General features: G+C 48.9%; 1 pseudogene; it reads left to right on the top strand.

The window, feature by feature from the left end:
- Positions 1 to 1,030: 1,030 nt before the first annotated feature.
- Positions 1,031 to 10,664, top strand: part of LOC139756441 (zwei Ig domain protein zig-8-like) — an 80,466-nt pseudogene continuing 70,832 nt past the window's right edge.

The following is a 10,664-nucleotide window of genomic DNA, read 5'->3' as shown; positions in this document are numbered from 1 at the left end:
CTCCCCATCATCACCACTACCCTCCCCATCATCACCACTACCCTCCCCATCATCACCACTACCCTCCCTACCACCACTACCCTCCCCAGCACCACTACCCTCCCCATCATCACCACTACCCTCCCTACCACCACCACTACCCTCCCCATCATCACCACTACCCTCCCTACCACCACTACCCTCCCCATCATCACCACTACCCTCCCCACCTCCAACACTACCCTCCCCATCATCACCACTACCCTCCCTACCACCACCACTACCCTCCCCATCATCACCACTACCCTCCCTACCACCACCACTACCCTCCCTACCACCACCACTACCCTCCCCATCATCACCACTACCCTCCCTACCACCACCACTACCCTCCCTACCACCACCACTACCCTCCCCATCATCACCACTACCCTCCCTACCACCACCACTACCCTCCCTACCACCACCACTACCCTCCCCATCATCACCACTACCCTCCCTACCACCACTACCCTCCCCATCATCACCACTACCCTCCCTACCACCACCACTACCCTCCCTACCACCACCACTACCCTCCCCATCATCACCACTACCCTCCCTACCACCACCACTACCCTCCCTACCACCACCACTACCCTCCCCATCATCACCACTACCCTCCCCATCATCACCACTACCCTCCCCACCACCACTACCCCCCCAGCTCCACCACCACCACTACCCTCCCCACTTCCACCACCACCACTACCCTCCCCACCACCACTACCCCCCCAGCTCCACCACCACCACTACCCTCCCCACTTCCACCACCACCACTACCCTCCCTACCTCCACCACCACCACTGCCCTCCCCACCTCCACCACTACCTTCTCCACCACCACCACTACGCTCCCCGCCTCCACCACCACCACTACCCTCCCCACCTCCACCACCACCACTACCCTCCCCCCCACCACCACCACTACCCTCCCCACCACCACCACTACCCTCCCCACCTCCACCACAGGACCGGGCAGGGGCAGCTGTGTGGCCTCAGTAGCGCGGCAGACCTGGCAGAGGTAGGACGCGCGTCACCCTGCGTCACCCACACACACACTGAACTTGCCCCGACGTGCGTGTGACGGTGGATGTGATGGTCAGGTGGAGTGTGACACGTGCAAGTGTTTGGGCCAGAGTCTCCACCTCATCCACACGTGTCGAGACAGACCTTGTGCTCTGAGGAGGACCAACGCTTCCTCTTTTTATCATCATAAACACAGTGATGGACATGGCACACAGGTGGACTGGTATAATGCGAGCGTTCATACAGGCATCGCCCGAGCTGTGAGGTAACATGACCTGAGATCGAACGATGAAGGAAGAAGTGTAACAGTGCGTCAGAGATAACACTTATCCAAACACTCCCTCTCCCAGGGCGCGCGCGATGCACGAGGCATCCCAGCAAATGACCCGAGGCCACGAAGGGCTTGACCCCCGCTCGCCGTAAGTACCCCAACCTAACGCCTCCCCACCCCCCTCAACACACACACACACACACACACACACACGCACACAGGGACATGGAGAGCTGTGTGTCTGTCGGTCAGCTGATGAGAATAAGATGTTCAGTGACGTCTTTCAGAGAAATGTCCTCATCAGACTACCTGGCGAAGACGTGGCTTCCAACACACGAAGACGTGGCTTCCATTACCCAAAGACGTGGCTTCCATTACTCAAAGACGTGGCTTCAATTAACCGAAGACGTGGCTTCAATTAACCGAAGACGTGGCCTCAATTAACCGAAGACGTGGCTTCAATTAACCGAAGACGTGGCTTCCAATACCCGAAGACTTGGTTTCCAATACCCGAAGAGGTGGCTTCCAATACCCAAGGACGTGGCTTCCAATACCCGAAGACGTGACTTCCATTACCCAAAGACGTGGCTTCAATTAACCGAAGACGTGGCTTCAGTTGACCGAAGACGTGGCTTCCAATGCCAGAAGACGTGGCTTCAATTAACCGAAGACATGGCTTCCAATACCCGAAGACGTGGCTTCAGTTGACCGAAGACGAGGCTTCAGTTGACCGAAGACGTGGCTTCAATTAACCGATGTGGCTTCCAATACCCGAAGACGTTGCTTCCATCACTCAAAGACGTGGTTTCAATTAACCGAAGACGTGGCTTTAATTAACCGAAAACGTGCCTTCAGTTGACCGAAGACGTGGCTTCCATAACCCGAAGACGTGGCTTCAGTTGACCGAAGACGTGGCCTCAGTTGGCCGAAGACGTGGCTTCCATTACCCGAAGACGTGGCTTCAGTTGACCGAAGACGTGGCCTCTGTTAGCCGAAGACGTGGCTTCCATTACCCAAAGACGTGGCTTCAGTTGACCGAAGACGTGGCTTCATTTATACAACCCAATATACAAGATTGTTACTCCATTACGTCTGTCAAACTACATAACTCACTACACTACTAACAAACCTCTCAAAACAGTTATGAGAATCAACTCATAAAATCCTACTGTTTCCACATCTCTCACAAATAACTCAAATGTGGACTATCTTCCGAGCCCTTCAAACTTACAAACTCTCTACTGGAACATCTCTGTCTGTGTCTGTACTGGTGGTGAACCTGGAACATCTCTGTCTGTGTCTCTACTGGTGGTGAACCTGGAACATCTCTGTCTGTGTCTGTACTGGTGGTGAACCTGGAACATCTCTGTCTGTGTCTGTACTGGTGGTGAACCTGGAACATCTCTGTCTGTGTCTCTACTGGTGGTGAACCTGGAACATCTCTGTCTGTGTCTGGACTAATGGTGAACCTGGAACATCTCTGTCTGTGTCTGTACTGGTGGTGAACCTGGAACATCTCTGTCTGTGTCTCTACTGGTGGTGAACCTGGAACATCTCTGTCTGTGTCTGGACTAATGGTGAACCTGGAACATCTCTGTCTGTGTCTCTACTGGTGGTGAACCTGAAACATCTCTGTCTGTGTCTGTACTGGTGGTGAACCTGAAACATCTCTGTCTGTGTCTGTACTGGTGGTGAACCTGGAACATCTCTGTCTGTGTCTGTACTGGTGGTGAACCTGGAACATCTCTGTCTGTGTCTCTACTGGTGGTGAACCTGGAACATCTCTGTCTGTGTCTGGACTAATGGTGAACCTGGAACATCTCTGTCTGAGTCTGTATTGGTCCTGAGCGTTCCCCGTCCGCGAGAGGTGAGGATGGTGTGACGATGTGGTTTGGACATAACGAGAAGATGAGTGACGAGAGACTATGAGGATATACGCGTCACCAGGAGGCGGACACCAAGTACAAGATGGAAGGACGAAGTGCAGGACTGAGTGAATGGGGCACGAACGTGCAGGAGGGTGGGAGACGTGCATGGAATGAAGAGACCTGGGTAAAGTGTTGTTACTGGACAGAACCAGTGCATGTGGAGCGGTCAGGGAAAACTGCTCGGCTGTGGATAGCAGGCTCTGCTATCGGTACATTATACATAGCAGCTATATATATATATATATATATATATATATATATATATATATATATATATATATATATATATATATATATATATATACACTTCCCACAGTTTCTGTGTGAAGACCACCACTCGAGGATTGGCTGTTGTGAAACCTTTTTCTTCCTTGACCAACTAAGTTGTTACATTCTCTTCCTTCTCTCTTCTTTCACTCTTCATATATCCTTCCTTCATTAAGAGTCAGGTTTACAATCACCAGCGGAGCCCTGCTTCATTTCTTTCTTTTCCTTTTCATTCCTTCCTTCACCCCAGAAAACCTTCACTGGCGCATGTTTGGGCTGTGCCAAGTCTGTTGCTATAAAGAAAAAAGACATCTTTCTTTCTTCTACATTTGTTCTTCGTTTTCTACGTTAACGAAGTAGCGCCACGAACGGAGGAAGGAGTAGCGTCATTCGCTCACATGCGCACTCGATCTGTCATGCGTTGTGGAGGATATGATATGACTACACAGCCCACCTGGAGCCCACCACTGCCCATATCACCACACAACCCACCTGGAGCCCACCACTGCCCATAACACAGAAATGGTCACTCCAACCCCGGCTGGGATGGACGCTACTAATGGAAGTCCCGGCCGGTCAAGCACTATTGCATGACCACAGTGGCTCATGGTGATGGTGCATGAAACGTTAACTACTGGTTCTTGTGTGCATGATGGATCGTTAACTACCGGTTGCATGATGGATCGTTAACTACTGGTTGTTGTGTGCATGACGGATCCTTAACTACCGGTTGTTGTGTGCATGACGGATCGTTAACTACTGGTTGCTTGATGGATCGTTAACTACTGGATGTTGTGTGCATGATGGGTCGTTAACTACTGATTGCATGATGGATCGTTAACAGATAGCCCGTGAGGCGCTCCAGTCAGTAACTCAATAGAAACAAGTGGGTTTCCAGGGGGGGGGGTCACGAGTGGGTTTCCAGGGGTGGGTGGGTCATGAGTGGGTTTCCAGGGGGGTGGGTCACGAATGGGTTCCAAAGGGGGGTGGGTCACGAGTGGGTTTCCAGGGGTGGGTCACGAGAGGGTTTCCAGGGGTGAGTGGGTCATGAGTGGGTTTCCAGGGGTGGGTGGGTCACGAGTGGGTTTCCAGGGGTGAGTGGGTCATGAGTGGGTTTCCGGTGGGTCACGAGACGTCAGCGCTGAGGCAAGACAATGTCTTCGCCTGAGGGTAAGGCTGGAGGCCACATGAACAAGTAAACACAGAAGAACCTGTAGGGATGACAGAGGTCGTTGTCTACACCAGAGAGGATAGTAAGCGGTTGTTGTTTACACCAGTAGGGATAGTGGTGGTCGTTGTTTACACCAGTAGGGATAGTGGTGGTCGTTGTTTACATCAGTAGGGATAGTGGTGGTCGTTGTTTACACCAGTAGGGAGAGTGGTGGTCGTTGTCTACACCAGAGAGGATAGTAAGTGGTCGTTGTTTACACCAGTAGGGAGAGTGGTGGTCGTTGTTTACATATGTGGGATAACATGTTGTTGCGATCTACAGCTGCAAGGATAATATGGGGTCGTAGTTTACATTTGTGGGGATAATATGGGGTCGTAGTTTACACTTGTGGGGACAATATGGGGTCGTAGTTTACACTTGTGGGGATAATATGGGGTCGTAGTTTACACTTGTGGGGACAATATGGGGTCGTAGTTTACACTTGTGGGGATAATATGGGGTCGTAGTTTACACTTGTGGGGACAATATGGGGTCGTAGTTTACACTTGATGATAGGAGAAGCAGTTTACAGCTGTAGAGATAATACGAGGTCGTAGTTTACACCAGTTATCAGGAGGTCGTAGTTTACACCTCTGGGGGTGCTGTGTGGTCGTTGTTTACCAACGACCACGTCGTCGGGGGTCAACAGGCAGGTCAGGCTGTGTGACTCCCTCAATTACTTCCGGTATTTTGTGATTCACGACGGCTGTTTTGAACGACTTCTTGCACTGATGACTCGTTTGGCAAGACGGTACGACCTTCAAGCGTGAGGCACGACCCTTGAGCACGACGGTACGACCCCTGAGCACGACGGTACGACCCTTGAGCACGACGGGACGACCCCTGAGCACGATACTACGAGAGCTAGGCACGACGGCACACAAACCTTTAGCACAACCGCACAACCCCTGAGCACGACGGTACGACCCTTGAGAACGACGCACGACCCAGAAACACAACGATGAATCCATTAAGCAGGTTAGCACAGTATCCTCACAGTATGATGACCTGAACTTTGACCTGACTCTTTAAGAGACGGGTCAAGGATCAGGTCCTCATACCCAGGGGTCGTACCGTCTTGTCCTAGGATCGTACCGTCGTACTCACCCACGGTACCGCGGTACGCAAGCATCGTACCGTCGAGTTAAAGTGTGAAATATGAATATATAAATGCAAAGAAGTAAAGAAGTTTTCGTGAAGAGTTAAACACTAACTTCAAAGATGAAACTTGCGTCATCAGTCATCCAGAAGACGTCGTAATGTCGCACCATCTACGACAGACGACCTTCTTCAGGAGGACGACCCTGAAGACGACCTTCTTCAGGAGGACGACCCTGAAGACGACCTTCTTCAGGAGGACGACCCTGAGGGCGAGTGACCTGTGGCCCCTACATGTTCGCGCATCTCGCCTCCCTGAAGCACAATAGCTGCCTATCCCTCACTGTGTGTGTGTGTGTGTGTGTGTGTGTGTGTGTGTGTGTGCGTGTACCTCTCTAAATGTGTCTGGTGGAGACGGAAACACTTGTGATATAACTAGACAGACAGGAGGTTGTAGTGGACTGAGGAGAACGAAAGAGAGATAAAAAATCTTCCACATGTTCACAGGTGCGGTGGTGTTCAGGTGAGACTGGTGGGGTAATTAGCAAGGTCTCTGGCTCATCAAGAACCAGGGGTCATTAAGACCATCAACGTAAAGCGACGTCCACCCACCAGGAGATCCTTAACCACTTCAGACCTCCAGGTGTTAAGGACAACTCTCAGACCACGTACACAACCACTGTCTCTATGGTCCGTGAGACTCCGGCCTACGGAAGGCCCTGTACTACTGAAGGTGGGAAGACGTGGACTGTGTGTCAGGCGTGGGTCACCATAAGAGGACTGTGACCTCTCTTGTTGGTCAGACAGTCTTATCGGGTCCTTAAAGCCGCAAATGTTGCAGGGGAAGGAAACCTGCGCTGCGCAACGATGGTTTTCAGACCAGAAATGTAGTACTGACATCAAGGCAATGTGCACCGACGTACGAAAATAACTAGTGAAGTAAAGCAATACATGAGGTCCATACGAAGATTGCTGTCACCTCCATATATATATATATATATATATATATATATATATATATATATATATATACACTTGATCACCTTTTCCTGCGCTAGCGGTGGTAGTGCCATAAATACGCGATTAAAAGCCGCATCTGCTCACATCCATTCACTAACTGTCATGTGTAATGTCCCGAAATCACAGCTCCTTATCCACAACCAGGCCCCACACCCCTTTCCATGGTTTACCCAGGACGCTTCACATGCCCTCCTTCTGTCCATTGACAACACGTATATATATATATATATATATATATATATATATATATATATATATATATATATATATATATATGAGCAAGAACAGATTTCTTACAAACTCCTGTACCAATAAGGGAAAAGAGTTACTGAGATCCATGAATAACATGACATTCTGGAGAACACAGATGGGAAAGCCACAGAGGGAAGTTTGGAGCGAAGAACCTGAAGGTAAACTTTCATAGAACCTCTAGAGAAAGTCAGAGAAATTAAAGTAAACTCACTCACTTTCCTGAGAACCTTCGAGGATATAGAAAGCCATTTGTGATAACATAGAGACTGATTTCATATCTACTTTTCTGATCCCTAATAGTAGTAATCTATCAATTGGCCGCTCGACATAATGATCAAAAACATCATACCACACATCTACGTCTTGTAAACAAAAGTAAGCCATCAGGTGCACAGGTAATATGGCCTCGAACCGCACAACATTTCCTGTACATTAATTTGGTTGTTTCAGGAGGAAACTGCCACAAAATATCTGCCATGCAAGTTCATCTTTATATAAGAACAGTCGACTAAACCAGAGTTTGAGGCGGATACAGTCATTCGTGAAACAACTGAAATTAGAATGTAATAACCGTTAAATAAGCCGACAGCTAAGCAGATACAGGCGTTGTCCAATAAGCTTTTTCAAGCTGAACATACACTCACTCTGCCATTGATAAACGAGATGATAACTTGATGCGATAAACATGAGGTAGAAAAGACGTATTCATCATGTCCAGGGAAATCAATAACTCATTGTGCATGATAAACACACTGGTCAAACAGTATACTGCATGATATGTTATCATGCTATCTGTAACTCAGTGAAGCATTACCCTCAGGCACTGGACTGACTAAGCTGGGCATAAATTGTCGGCATACATCAGCATCATCAACATACATCATCATCAGCATACATCAGCATCATCAACATACATCAGCTATTATCATACGTCCAGTCATACCAGACATAAACTGTAGTCAGCAAACTAATAAAACTAGAAGTATATCATCATACAGCATTAGTATCATACAACTATACAGTTATACAACCTATTATCGTACAACTAATTAAACCAGACATATAATGTCGTCATACATATAAACCAGACATCATACAATATCGTCATGCACCTAACCCAGACATCATACAATATCGTCATGCAAATGACTGACTTCGTCTTATTCTGTCGTGGTGGAACCAGTTAGCTGCCCACACCACGCCGTCATGCAGCTATTCAAACTACATTCAAACCATCGTCATGCATTCAGTCAAACTCGACATGTTGAATTCCAGCCACCCGACCAAACAAGAGACACATTAGGTACGTAATCCAGTCACTTTAGACGTTGACAGCTGTCATATGACACACCAACTCTGGCATATGACTTGAAATCACCATTCTGTTGGCATCTGGTCCAGCGCTGGCCCAGCCAGGGACGACACATCATCAGCCAACCACTGGCTCAAACACAGACAATCGTACAGTTCTCATTAAGCTGTCGTAAATGACCCACACATGACTTGAACAAGTTGAGGAGCAGTCAGGGGAGACACACACACACACACACACACACACACACACACACACACACACACACACACACACACACACACACACACACAGCAGTTAACCTCGCCAGACATTAGCAGTCAAATGGTACAATTAAACCCAAATCTACGACACACGAATACCCTGAGGGATCAGGACCCATGACTGGTTCTTGGAGCCATCTGAGGTCATGGTGTGGGATGACCTCCTGCTGCTCCTGCTGCTGCTGCTCAGAAGAACGACCAGTAGCAGACACGTTCACGTGTCACTGTGGCTCACGAAACAGAGATCCTAAGTCTGCCAGGTCAAAGTGACGCTAGGTCACGTGCAGGAGATGTCACACACACACACACACACACACACACACACACACACACCGTGGTCGGGTGAGGTCAAAGAACAGATTAGCTGGAAGGATAAAGGAATACGAAGATATTTCGTTGTCAAATAGCAATAGAACTCGAAGGTTCCAGGGTTCAGTTGAGGAGTGAAGAAATCCTGGACTGTGTCCCATCTGCTGGAGGGTCCTTGACAGTGTTGGCTGGAGGGAGGGGCTGCTGGAGGGTCCTTGGAAGTGATGGCTGGAGGGAGGGGCTGCTGGAGGGTCCTTGGAAGTGATGGCTGGAGGGAGGGGCTGCTGGAAGTGTTGGCTGGAGGGAGGGGCTGCTGGAAGTGTTGGCTGGAGGAAGGGGCTGCTGGAAGTGTTGGCTAGAGGGAGGGGCTGCTGAAGGGTCCTTGGAAGTGATGGCTGGAGGGAGGGGCTGCTGGAGGGTCCTAGGAAGTGTTGGCTGGAGGAAGGGGCTGCTGGAAGTGTTGGCTGGAGGGAGGGGCTGCTGGAAGTGTTGGCTGGAGGAAGGGGCTGCTGGAAGTGTTGGCTGGAGGGAGGGGCTGCTGGAAGTGTTGGCTGGAGGGAGGGGCTGCTGGAAGTGTTGGCTGGAGGGAAGGGCTGCTGGAAGTGTTGGCTGGAGGAAGGGGCTGCTGGAAGTGCTGGCTGGAGGGAGGGGCTGCTGGAAGTGTTGGCTGGAGGGAGGGGCTGCTGGAAGTGTTGGCTGGGGGGAGGGGCTGCTGGAAGTGTTGGCTGGAGGGAGGGGCTGCTGGAAGTGTTGGCTGGAGGGAAGGGCTGCTGGAAGTGTTGGCTGGAGGGAGGGACTGCTGGAAGTGTTGGCTGGAGGGAGGGGCTGCTGGAAGTGTTGGCTGGAGGGAGGGGCTACTGGAAGTGTTGGCTGGAGGGAGGGGCTGCTGGAAGTGTTGGCTGGAGGGAGGGGTTGACGGAGCTGAAGGATTCTGAAGGAGTTTTGTGTGGCAGGTCACTCAACAGAAAACTTGTACAATGATAACGTAAAATACTTACATGAACTTTGGCCTCAACTCAGGTGCTCTGTTCTTGTTAAGTAGATGATGTGTTCTTGTTAAGTAGATGATGTGTTCTTGTTAAGTAGATGATGTGTTCTTGTTAAGTAGATGATGTGTTCTTGTTAAGTAGATGATGTGTTCTTGTTAAGTAGATGATGTGTTCTTGTTAAGTAGATGATGTGTTCTTGTTGAGTAGATGATGTGTTCTTGTTAAGCACAAGTCTTTGTTATATTCTTTGTTAATGTTGTATACTGTTGTATACTGTTGTATACTGTTTTATACTGTTGTATAATGCTGTATACTGTTGTATACTGTTGTATACTGTTGTATACTGTTGTATACTGCTGTATACTGTTGTATACTGTTGTATAATGCTGTATACTGTTGTATACTGTTGTATACTGTTGTGTACTATTCTATAATGTTGTTTTATACTGTTGTGTATTCTTGTATACTATTGTATACTGTTGACTACTGCTGTATACTGCTGTATATTGTTGTCTACTGTTGTGTACTATTGTATACTGTTGTATACTACTGTGGATTGTTGTATACCGTTGTATGTTGTATACGTCTGTCTACTGTTGTATGCTATTGTATGATGTTGCTTACTGTTGTACAATGTTGTATGTTGTTGTATACTGTTGTGTACTGTTGTATACTGTTGTATGCTGTTGTATAACGCTG

This window comes from Panulirus ornatus, chromosome 21, assembly GCF_036320965.1.
Source record: "Panulirus ornatus isolate Po-2019 chromosome 21, ASM3632096v1, whole genome shotgun sequence".
NCBI classification, from domain to species: Eukaryota; Metazoa; Arthropoda; class Malacostraca; order Decapoda; family Palinuridae; genus Panulirus; species Panulirus ornatus.
The sequence above is the reverse complement of the archived record's forward strand: the minus strand, read 5'-3'. Positions and strand labels throughout refer to the sequence as shown.